Source organism: Saccopteryx leptura, chromosome 4, assembly GCF_036850995.1.
Source record: "Saccopteryx leptura isolate mSacLep1 chromosome 4, mSacLep1_pri_phased_curated, whole genome shotgun sequence".
NCBI classification, from domain to species: Eukaryota; Metazoa; Chordata; class Mammalia; order Chiroptera; family Emballonuridae; genus Saccopteryx; species Saccopteryx leptura.
This window is the reverse complement of record NC_089506.1, coordinates 103,546,315-103,556,578: the sequence shown is the minus strand read 5'-3', so window position 1 is coordinate 103,556,578 and position 10,264 is coordinate 103,546,315. Positions and strand designations below refer to the sequence as shown.

The window sequence follows — 10,264 nt, the reverse complement described above, 5'->3', positions numbered from 1 at the left end:
AGGGTAATCTTGGGGAACAATATCAGAAGCACTAGATCATGGGGGTGAGATTAGGAGGTCCAGATCAGGGCATGTTTGGGTGGGGGAGGGCTTGGGTAGAATCCTAAACTGAGATTACCTTGGAGGCTGGGGGACCGACCCTAGGAGATGGGTGTGACAGGGCCAGTAGGGTCATGACTGTGTGGGTCCAACAGAGGACCAGACAATACCCGGGAGACAGGCAGGACAGAGCCAGCCAGGCAGCAGAGGTTTCACTGTCTCCCGCCTTCGTTTCTCATCAGTAGCATTTGCTGTACATGACGTGCTCCCTGCTCCTCATATTGCTCTCGCAGGATGGGAAGGTGGGAAATGAGGCCAGAATGGAGCCCCAATCCACACCGAGAAGTTCTAGATGGGCTGGGCCATTGCCACCATGTGCTCCCCTGGGGACAGACTATGCAGCAGCTTGGCCAAAAGTGGACTTGAACCCGACCAAGAGCGAGGAGCGTCTCTGGAGCCCCAGGTTCTGGGCCATATCCATGGGCCACCTTGAGAAAAGTCTCTGGCCATGGTGTGGACACCCAGGGCCACAGCCCTGGGACCTTGGGGCTGCTGAACAGCAGCTCTGGACACCGGAATAGCTCCTTGCCCAGAGTGACTGACTGTCGCTTGGGCAGCTCCAGGCTCTGCCTGAACTCTGTCTTGGCCGGGGTCTGCTCCTCCTGTAGGTCAGGGCCCTGCAGCAATAGCGGCACCCGAGTCTCCACAGTGTGCACGACCGCTGCCCCAGTTGCAAGCCGGAGCCCAGCAGCGTCTGCCAGGAAGGCCGTCAGGTGGGAGCCCCCAGGTCCAGGCTCTTGGTGGTGTGGGGCAGGTGGTAGCCCTGGAAGACGAGGCACTGTGCAGGTGACCCACAGCCTGTCCACCAGCAGCCTCTGACCTGCTCGTGGGCACAGATGGATAGTACAGACAGGGAAGTGGGGGAGCACAGCAACCCCAAGGCCACCTCCACCAGATTCTCGCAAACCTTGGTGAACAGGGTGGGTGGGGCTGGAGGCGGTGGGAGAACGGCAGCAGGTGGTCCAGGGAAGTCACGTGGAGGCTGTGGTCTAGCAGGGCCACCAAGTTGTCTTTCCTCACTGCCTGCACCAGGATCAGCTCCAGGAGAGCACGGGCTACCTCACCAATGAACTTCTCCAGCACCGGCTGCCCCCTGGTAGCTGGCAGCCCAGAAGAGTGACCATGGTGTAGGTGGGCCAGGCCTGCCCCATGAAGCCCACCCTACAGATGCCTGGGCCCGTGTTGATGACCACTGTGCTAGTCTTTGGTGGCAACCTGTCAGCCACCATGCTGAAGGCATCGTGCTGCAGGGTTTTAGTCTCCAGGACTGAGCTGGGTGTCAGGCTAGGCCGTGAGGCCCCTGGGGAGCACGGGGCCTCTAAGTGCTTGTGATCTGCATCTATGGCTGCAGATGACTGCGGGGGGTCTGCTGGGCAAGGCCGACCACTTTCCTCTGCTGTGCGTGGGTATGGGGAGAGAGAACCGAGGCTGGGTCCGGGCAGGCACAGGCAGAGAGGAGAGGGTGCCAGTGTGTGGCATCCGCCCACCTGTTGTCCCCTTCAGAAGACGTTAGGAAGTAGTGGTAGGAGTGGGGGTAGTGCCCCTCCCTGCCTCCAAAGCTCCCAGGGTGAATCCATGCTGCATTCTCCCCAAAGTGCCAAATTTAGAGAAGGAGGAGGAGAGTGGTTCCAGAAGAGGGATCTCTGATCCAGCCCCCCACTCCAGAACCGGTAAGACTCCGGAATCCTCTTGCTGCCTGGTTTTGAAGTTATCTATTGAGAGCTGGTGAAAGGCCTACTTGGAATATGAATCAAATGGCGGTCAGCTAGAGTGGCCGGTTTCCTAGGATACAGAAGCCGGTCTGGGGTGGAGGGCAAGGAAAGTCAGACGCCCTGCACCAGGTTCCTTGACTCTTCTGCTCCCCTCGCTGGCTGGAACAGCCTCGCTGACCATCCCTGCAGAGCAGCAATCTGCCTCTTCACACTCAGTCGGATTACCTCCTCCCGAAAGTCTTTCTCATTTCTCCTCTAGTCCTGGATGTGTCATGGGCTATCAAAGTGAGAACGTTCAATTTACTAGTTTATTACTCTGGCCAGAGAGAGAGGTTAAGTTTTTCTTAAGTTAATTAAATGAACTCTTTTTGTGTGTGGTCTAATTCATGTTTTTGTAAATGTTCTTTTTCATTATTTATTTATCAATATTTACTTACTTATTTTTAAGTGAGAGGAGGGGAGATAGAGAGACAGACTCCCACATGCACCGCGACTGGAATCCATCTGGCAACCCCTGTCTAGGGCTGATGGTCAAACAAACTGAGCTATTCCCAGTACCTAGGAAGGAGGGAAGGGAGAGAGGGAGGGGAAGAGAAGCAGCTGGTCGCTTCTCATGTGTGCCCTGACTGGGGATCGAACCCCTGACATCTGCACATCAGGCTGATGCTCCATCCACGGAGCCAACCGGCCAGGGCCAGAACTGTTCTTTACTCAGCTATTTATTGAAGTTCCAGGTATATTCCCTGGGCTTTATTGAGATATAATTTACATACACACATAACATGTTGATTTGGCACACATTATAATGATAATTATCATTCCAAAATGATAGCCACCTTAGAGTTAGTTAACACTTCCATCACCTCACATAATTACCATTTCTTTTTTTGTGGTGAGAACATTTAAGGTCTACTCTCAGGAACTTCCAAGTATACAATACAGTATTATCAACTAGGATCACCTTGCTGTGCATTAGCTCCCCAGAACTTATTCATCTTATAACTAACTAGAAGTTTGTACCCTTTGACCAACATCTCCCCATTTCCCCAACCCCCAGGCCTTGGTAATAACCACCACCGTACTCTGTTTCTATTGTTTAAGCTTCTTTAGATTTCATATATTAAGTGAGCTAATATAGTATTTGTCTTTGCCTCACTTGTTTCATTTTGCTTAATGCCCTCAAGGTCCATTCTCAAGTGTGGGTAGAGCGCAGAGCACATTCCTAGCAGCCGTGGCTGATGCAATGCTGTGAGAATACTCCAGCTCCCAGAAGCCTCCTGGGCACACCCAGGAAGGAAGTTCGCCCGCTATAAGGAAGTGACTTAGCGCCAACCACACAGCTCCCTGATCTTTTCAGCCATTGGCTATGAAGGACACGCTTTAACATCCTATTGGCTAAACCCATGTATATAAGCTAGCTTACTTCCTGAATAAAGTGGATCTGCGTCACTGAACCTGGTCCCCAGAGTTGGGTCTTTTTGTCTCTATCATCCTCACCCCTGGCAGGACTTGTCCACACTCAAGGTTCTGCCATGTTGTATCAGGTGTTAGAATTTCCTTACTTTTAAAGGCTGATTAATATTCCAGTATGAATGGATCGCCTTATGTTAGTCCATTTATCTGTTGATGGACACTTGGGTTGCTGCCACTTCATGGCTATTGGGAATAATGCTGCTGTGAACATGGGTATACAAAGATCTCTTTGGGACCCTTTTTTGTTTTTACTTTTTTCCAATGAGGGCAGGGGAGATAGAGAGACAGACTCCCACATGTACCTGGCAGGGATCCACCCAGCAACCCCAGTTTGGGGCTGATGCTCTGCCTATCAGGGCCATGCTCACACTAAGCTATTTTAGTGTCTGGAGGTAAAGGCTTCACAGAGTCATCCTCAGCACACCCGGGGCGATGTACTCAAACCAATCCAGCCATAGATGCAGGAGGAGAAGAGAGAGGGGGCGGGAGGAGGAGAAGAGAAGCAGATGGTCGCTTCTCCTATGTGCCTTGACTGGGAATCAAACCCGGGACTTCCACATAGTGGGTGGACGCTCCACTGCTGAGCCAACCAGGCATTGGGACCCTGTTTTCATTATCTTAGGTATATAAGTGGTAAGATTGCTGAATCATATAGTAATTCTATTTTACTCAGAAGCATAAAGCCCCATACTGTTTTCTACAGCGGCAATACCATGTTACAGTCCCACTAGCAATGGAGAGGCTTCCCCTTTCTCCACATCCTCGTCAACACTTGTTATTTTGTGTGTGTTTTTTTCATTGTAGCCATCCTAATGATTGTGAAGTTGTAATGGAGTTTTAAGCATCAGCATATTAGAAAACCACATTTAGTTCGGATGGACTATTCCATAAAGATCTGAATAGAATGTGCTCACAGCCCAGCCTTTGCTACTGATGTAATCCAGCTGTGTGCTGAAGGGTATCTTCCCAATACTCCACCTTACAACACATATGCAGGCTGGACCTTTGGCCCCATGAAAGAATATTTCAATGTATTTAGGTTAAAGTCGATAATAAGACAATAATAAACTTTTTTTTCCTTTTAAAGAATCATCATGACAAGTCAGAGAATGTTAGGTGACAGCTTGGAATGGGTAAATCTCACTGCAACTTTATGACTTAGAAATGGATATTGTGTTCATTTTTCTGATGGGGAAGTAGAGGCCCAGAGAGGTAAAACAACTTGCCCAAGTCACACAGCAGACATGGAGGCTAGAGCAGGATATGAATGTAGATCTCTGAAGTATTGCAGTGACTGACTGTGGGTCCAGGAAACTGTGAGGTCTAGGACCCACCCACAACAGTAAATGGGACTTTCTAAGCTTCATTTTTCTCTCGGTTAAAACAAGGATATCGTGTCCAGCACATAACAGATTCTAGATGCTGGGATGCTGCAGAGAACAGAGCAGAGAGATCACAAGACAATGGCGTGTTTAAAACCACAGATCTGGAGCCAGCTACTGGGGTTTAAGTCCTGGCTCCTCCACTTAATAGCTGAGGCAAACTACTAGTCTATCTGGGCCGCGCAGTTTTCCCATCAACTAATTGAAAGTAATAATAGTAGTGACTTCAGAGGGCAGCTATCAGGATGGACGAGTTGTTTGTGAAGTGTTTAGGTCAGTGGACAGCACATAGTAATGGTCTTTGTGAGTATGTTACATAAATTCCAGGTAGTGTGGTTTTTTTAATGGATCAAGGAATTAAGCATTTCTCTTGGAAGGACATTTCTTGTGCAGACATCAGCTGGACTTTAGATATGTGCCGTGAACTCACTGGAAGCCCACCGGGCCAGCACCTCTTCTCACCTATCTGAAGTTGCTGGGAGATGAGTTGTATAGCCTCCTGCCAGCAGGGGGGGACCAAGACCTCCAATTTTTTTTTGCTTTCTTGCAGCTAAATCCTTTGTTTTCTTGTTCAGTTCTAAACTATGGTTGCAAATTAGAATGACCAGAGGAATTTCAAAAATTCTCCATGTCCTGGCTGCACCCCAGACCAGTTAAATCTGAATCTCTGCAGATGGAAACCAAACATGGGTAATTAAAAAAAAACACAAAAAACTCCCAGGATATCTCAATGTGCACCAAGTAGAGATACTGATCTGAGTCTTCAGAATTCTTACATTTTTAATTTCTCCAGATCATCAGAAAGACTGGACAGTGAGACTGAGGTAGTGAAGCATAAAAATGTTTGAGAATCTTCTGTAAGGCTTGCTGAAACAAATAGATCTGGCCTGACCAGGAGGTGGCGCAGTGGATAAAGCATTGGCCTGGGATGCTGAGGACCCATGTTGGAAATCCTGAGGTCGCTGGCTTGAGTGCAGGCTCACCAGCTTGAGTGAAGGGTCACTGGCTTGAGTGTGGGATCATAGTCATGACCCCATGGTCTCTGGCTTGAAGCCCAAGGTTGCTGGCTTGAGCCCAAGGTCACTGGCTTGAACAAGGGGTCACTGGCTTGGCTGGAGCCCTCCAGTCAAGGCACATATGAGAAAGCAATCAATGAATAAGGTACCACAACTATGAGTTGATGCTTCTCATCTTCTCTTCCTTCCAGTCTGTCCATGTCTGTCCCTCTTTCTCTTTCTCTTGCTAAAAAAAAAAAAAAAAAGAAAAGAAAAAGAAAAAAATCATGCTGAGCAAAATAAGTCAATCAGAAAAAGCTAAGAACTGTATGATTTCACTCATATGTGGGATATAAAACAGAAACAGACACAGAGAACACTATGGTAATTACCAGGGGAAAGAGGGGGGAGGGGTAGAAAAGGGTAAAGGAAGCCAATCATATGGTGACAAGAGGTGATTTGACTTTGGGTAGTGGGCACACAATGCAATATACAGTTCAAGTATCATGGAAATGTACATTTGAAACCTATATGATTTTATTAACCAATGTTAACAATAAATTTAATTAAAAATGAAAATATAAAAAATTAAAAATAACATCCACACAAAAAATTGATACCAGACTGCTTCTGCATGAGAGGGGGAGAGCTGGCCCTGACTCAGCCTGGTCCAGGACCTCTCACGTGTCAGGCAACCTCCAGGTTCTTGACTTGTGCAGGACAAATGTCAAGACAGGAGTCCAGATGGAAGTAATAGTAAGTTTATTGGTCCTGGCCAGTTGGCTCAGTGGTAGAGCATCAGCCCAGCATGTGGATGTCCCAGATTTGATTCCCAGTCAGGACAAACAGGAGAAGCGACCATCTTCACCCCTTTCCCTCTTCCTTCTCTCTCTCTCTCTCTCTCTCTTCCCCTCCTGCAGCCATGCCTCCAGATGGACAGAGCATTGGCCCCAGATGGGGATTGCCAGGTGGATCCCGGCTGGGGTACCTGTGGTAGTCTCTCTTTCTACCTCCCCTCTTCTCACTTGGAGGAGGAGGAGGAAGAGGAGGTGGATGAGGAGGAGGAGGAGGAGGAGGAGGAGGAGGAGGAGGAGGAGGAGGAGGAGAAGAAGTAGAAGAAGAAGAAGAAGAAGAAGAAGAAGAAGAAGAAGAAGAAGAAGAAGAAGAAGAAGAAGAAGAAGAAGAAGGGGAGGAGGAGGAGGAGGAGGAGGAGGAGGAAGAGGAGGGAGGGAGGGGGAGGGGGAGGGGGGAGAGGAAGAGGAAGAGGAAGAGGAAGAGAAAGAAGAAGTAAGTTTATTAAATCTTAGGTAAAGAAAGTAAAAGCATGTGCCTGAGGAAAGGGGTGTGGGTGTGCCCAGAAAGGAGAGAGTGCAGGATTTCTTTGTCCTGAGAGTCTTATCTGTCTTCCACAGGCAAGCATTTTAGGGGCTTTCCGAGGGGAGGATTTCCACAGAACATTTATTAGCTCTCCAGGTGTGTTTAATATGCTGACATCAAAATGAGCATATAGTAGGGTCAGGGGTCGATTTCTGGTTAGTTTCACTTTCTTGGATTAGTCTGGCTCTAAGTGTTTTCATTTTGTTTTTGTTGTTGTTGTTGTTGTTATCTATTTCCCTGACTATGGTGATTTAAACCACCAGCTCCTTGGTGTCTCTGGTTAGGGGGATGGAGTCTTGTGATTTATCAGCTGGCTCTTAACTGCTCAGCCCTTCTGGCCATTCATTCAGCCATTTGGCTCAGTTTTCTCCTTCCACTTGCCAGGAAATTTTCCTAGTTTTTTCCTAACCTGCTTCAAAATTGTGCATTCGCAATATTGTGGTTGTTTACATCTGTATTCTATTCCAAGAAAGAAGGAAGAAAGGGAGGGAGGGAAGAAGGAAGGAAGGAAGGAAGGAAGGAAGGAAGGAAGGAAGGAAGGAAGGAAGGAAGGAAGGAAGGAAAGGAGGGAGGGAGGGAGGGAGGGAGGGAGGGAGGGAGGGAGGAAAACACACATGCAATCACTAAGCTCTCTTTAAAATTACCTTAACCTTTTATCAAAACCCAATTCTTGATTCTTTTTGAACCTTGAAATGTTTCTTTCTTCTTTTATTTCCCATTATTGAGCCAGTTACCTCTTCCCTAACTTGCATGTCAGTATTTTTCTATGAGAAGTAAATCTGCTTTTCAGTGTTTGACCTTGAGCCCAAAAGGTGAAGGAAGCACAGAGAAAAATAATCCCAGTCTGATAAACAAACAAACAAACAAACAAACAAACCAAAAAAGACCCTGCAAGTCTGTGCCTCATATATCCTTGATACCTTTGAGTTTTCTTCCTGGACTTTCATCCCCCAGGCCAGAGTCCTCAGATAGGTACCTAAAGCAAAATCCAGTATCCGCCTGTGGCCGAAAGTGGCCACACCATTTTGGAAGTCTCTCTTAAGGATTTGATCCTGCCTGTCTGTAGACCACAGTTGCCATGGCAACTCTCCAAGAGGTCATTTTCATCTAGACAAAGACATTCCAACACTTGGAGACACTTGGTTAAGAAAATCTATCTTGACAAATAGTTGGCATTTTAATTTGCTGCAAAGTCAGAAACTCTGCCAGCAGCTTGGAATGACCCTCTAAGCAGGAGAATGCAAGTGATCAAAGTAATCTGTTATGTCTGTAATCAGACTCCCCACCAGCAGGGCAGGGCCTGGAAGCCCTTTTGGGTGGTCTCCCTAAGAATGAGGTCTGGCCAGCTAACGACCTTGTAAGTGCTGCTAAGACCAAAAGTCAATGGGGTTGGTTCCCCCTAAAAATGGAGACAAGCTTTCTTTTTCTTTCCTCTCATACTCACTCAATTAATGATAAATACCAATATTGCACCTTGTCTAGATCAGGAAGGTTATTGGAAATATTTGGCAAAGCCGATAAAGCAGAGCCAGCTCATGGCCTTGGAAGGGAGTTAGCACTTGGATAAGCCATCTGCATTTCCACAGCAGAGCTTTTCCTCCAGGAAGCATGACCAGTGAGCACACGCTGGTGATCGGACTGCAGAACCAGGTGCTCTCCTCATCTGATTCAAACAGCTGAGGGAAAAGAAGGCCAGATGCAGCGTTTGGGGCTGTTTCAGGGATGGAATAACAGTGTTTCCAAGAGGCAAACGGAAGGGTGTCATCCATAAAGAGGCAACGGAAGCTATTCACAGGTGCAGCAGGGAGTGAGACTCACAGAATGAGGAGTGCTGAGATGAAAATGGACCTGGAACAGAACACCCCATGGAAAAGTGGTTTGTTCAGAAGCTGTTCTGTGGAGCTGGGCAAACTGCACAGAGGGAGCGGCTGGCGGCTGGCCAGACAACAGAGAGGCAGCAGAAACAATCAATAGACAACTGGTGAACACTCCTTGGGTGTCTAAATTACTCAGATCGTCCCTCTCCAGGGCTTCAGTGTTAGCACCACCATTCAAGTTAAGAGTCATGCAGGAAGAACAGGCCAATTCCCACCCGTGTGAATGGCACATTTGCACTAAGGAGACCAGGCACCTGCGTGGAGGGTCTCCTCGCTGCCCTCTGCTTTTCCTGTAGACACCAAGTTCAGCAAACTGTGACTCCCAGACAGGCCAGAGTGGGAGCTTACAAGATGCTGTCTCCAGGGACCCCAGCCCATCTAGCAAAACCGCATATGGGCTATTTTGGATGGCCTCTGCCTTGGGCTGGTCCAAGAGAGTGACCAGAGGAGGGCAGGCTCTGACTGCTTGTGAGAATTTGAAAACACACTCCATTCAAGCCTTGAAAAGAAAACTAGACAGAGCATGCATGTGTCACCACCAAGAGAGGGCAGAGCTAACTGCTGCCTGTCTCCATGGTGGACAGTCAGACCTCCCTCTGGCATAAGCTGTCAGGAGGCTAAGAATTCATTTGGGACCTAAATGATCTCTGCAGCAATGCTGAATAGCCGGAGTCCTTTCTAATCATAGAGGTAGGATTGTTGAAGGACAAGGGCAGGAATAAGAGAAAATGAGGAAGAATAAATGACAGAACTCTTATGTTCCTCTGTAGCGTTTTGGTTTTTTCTTTTACAGCCTCTGAAAAACTATAGCCAGAATAATCAAGCTTAGGTTCCCAGGTCCTTCCATTCCAGCACTCCTCTTCCAAGGCGGGGTGGGGTGGGGGTGGGGCGGTGTCTGCAACATCTACGCACACTGTGAGCCCTTTAGCATCTATGTGCACAGGAGCTCAACCCCACGTGCAGTCAGTTCACACATGCTCAGGACCTTCCTTTTCCATCAGGGTATGCAGCAATGCAGAAAACCAGGAGCCTTCTGGCCTCTGAAAGTGTCCGCGAAAAAGGATCTGCCGAGATGACATGAAATGCATCTCCTTTGTCCCCAGTAAACTGTTAATGCTTTTCGGTTTATGGTATAGGTAGGACGCTAAATATTGTAGCTGTGTGTGAGTGTGTGTCTGTGTGTGTCTGTGTGTATCTGCTTGTGTAAACATGTGTTTGTCCACACACTGAAGAGAGAGAACAAGCTTCTAAGAGCAGAAAGGAATGGAAGCGAATGTTGACACAATCAGGAGCCAAGCGCCAACTTGCAGGGATCAGGTTTTCCCTGTGGGGCCCTCTCCCAATTGCTG

General features: G+C 48.0%; 1 pseudogene; it reads right to left on the bottom strand.

Annotated features, from left to right (window-relative positions):
- Positions 1–277: 277 nt before the first annotated feature.
- On the bottom strand, positions 278–3,001 carry LOC136404211 (actin-like protein 9; annotated as a pseudogene).
- Between the last annotated feature and the right edge of the window lie 7,263 nt (positions 3,002–10,264).